We start from the raw sequence: 2287 nt of genomic DNA, 5'->3' as shown, positions 1-2287 counted from the left end.
GAGGCATTGAAGTTGATCCAAATATGATAAAAGCCATACAAGATCTACCACCTCCGTACATGCAAAAAGAAGTCAGAGAATTTTTAGGGAGGTTGAACTACGTCGCTCGGTTCATTGCTCAACTTACCAACCAGTGTGACCCAATTTTTGACTTCTTCAAAAATATAATTCGGGAGAATGGAACGAGGAGTGCCAAGTGGCTTTTGACAAGATAAAACAGTATTTGTCTAGTCCCCCGGTACTAGTACCGCCAACTCTAGGAAGACTGTTAATATTATATCTGACTGTGTTCGAAAATTCAATGGGTTGCGTACTAGGGCAACATGATGAATCAGGGAAAAGAGAAAAGGCGATTTACTACCTTAGCAAAAAGTTCACAGAGTATGAGGCAAAGTATTCGTCAATTGAAAAATTCTGTTACGCATTGGTTTAGGTAGCTCGAAGACTCAGGCAATATATGTTGTATGATACGACATGGTTAATTTCAAAGCTGGACCCAATAAAGTACATGATGGAATCACTTGCACTCTCAGGAAGAATGGCACGGTGGCAGATTCTACTATCGGAGTACGACATCGTCTATATGAGTCAAAAGTTGATAAAATGAGGTGCAATAGTTGACTTCTTAGCAACTCGAACAACGGAAGAATATGAACCATTGAGATTTGATTTTCCAGATGAAGAATTGATGTGCATTAGAAAAAAAGAATGCGAGTCATCAAAAGAAAATTCATGGAAAATAAGCTTTGATGGCGTATCAAATGCCTTGAGGCATGGGATTGGAGCAGTCTTGATATCACCAGAAGTGAAGTATTATCCGTTCACTGCCAGACTGAATTTCTTCTGTACCAATAACATAGCGGAGTATGAGGCTTGTATCATGGGACTTTGTGTAGCTATTGAACGAAATGTCGAAATTCTAGAAGTGTACGGAGACTCAGCACTGGTGATTTACCAAATCCGTGGAGATTGGGCAGTGAGGGATTCAAAATTGGTTAAATACAGTGATCTAGTGGCGGAACTAATCAAGGAATTTAAAGAAGTAACTTTTAATTACCTCCCACGAGAAGAAAACCAATTAGCTGATGCCCTAGCCACTTTGGCTTCAATGTTCAAAGCAAATAGAGAAACAGAAATAATACCTCTCCAAATGAGCATATACGAGGTCCCTGCACATTGTTTTAGCATTGACAAAAAGAGCCAGATGGACGGCCATGGTTCCATGATATCTTAGAATATGTCAAGAATCAAAGGTATCCTGAACAAGCAAATTAGAATGATAAAAGAACAATCAGAAGAATAGCGGCAGGATTTGTTCTTGACGGGGACATCCTGTACAAAAGAGGAAAAGATTAAGTGCTCTTGAGATGCGTGGATAATGTTGAAGCTAGAAAAATACTTGAAGATGTCCATGAAGGAATTTGTGGGACGCATGCCAATGGTTTCACTATGGCTAAGAAGATCATGAGACTGGGTTACCACTGGCTGACGATGGAAAGCGACTGCATTAGTTATGCAAGAAAATGCCATAAATGTCAAATTTATAGCGATAAGATTCATGTAGCCCCTTCGCCCCTTCATGTCATGACTTCTCCGTGGCCTTTTTCTATGTGGGGCATGAATGTTATAGGGCCAATTTTCCCAAAAGCTTCTAATGGACACTGATTCATTTTTGTAGTGATAGATTACTTCACGAAGTGGATAGAAGCCGCCTCATTTGCTAATGTGACGAAGACTGTAGTTTGCAGGTTATTAAAAAAGGAAATCATTTGTCGATATGGTTTGCCTAAAAGAATCATTTCAGATAACGCCTTAAACTTGAACAACAAGATGATGAAGGAAGTGTGTGAACAATTTCAAATAAGACATCATAACTCCTCACCCTATCGCCCAAAAATGAATGGAGTGGTTGAAGCGGCCAACAAGAATATTAAGAAGATTATTGGGAAAATGACCGAGACATAGAAAGACTGGCACGAGAAGCTACCATTTGCTTTGTATGCATATTGCACATCTGTGCGGACATATACAGGAGCAACTCCTTTCTCTCTGGTTTATGGAATGGAAGCTGTGTTACCTATCAAAGTTGAAATCCCTTCTCTTCGAGTCTTAATAGAGTAGAAATTAGAGGAAGCAGAATGGGTTCGAGCTCGATATGACCAGTTAAACCTCATCAAAGAAAAATGTTTAAAGGCAGTTTGTCACGGACAGATGTACCAAAAAACAATAATCGCAGCCCATGACAAGAAACTACGGCCAAGAGAATTCTACGAAGGAGAACTCGTGC

The sequence above is a fragment of the Gossypium arboreum genome, chromosome 5 (assembly GCF_025698485.1).
Source record: "Gossypium arboreum isolate Shixiya-1 chromosome 5, ASM2569848v2, whole genome shotgun sequence".
NCBI classification, from domain to species: Eukaryota; Viridiplantae; Streptophyta; class Magnoliopsida; order Malvales; family Malvaceae; genus Gossypium; species Gossypium arboreum.
The sequence above is the reverse complement of the archived record's forward strand: the minus strand, read 5'-3'. Positions refer to the sequence as shown.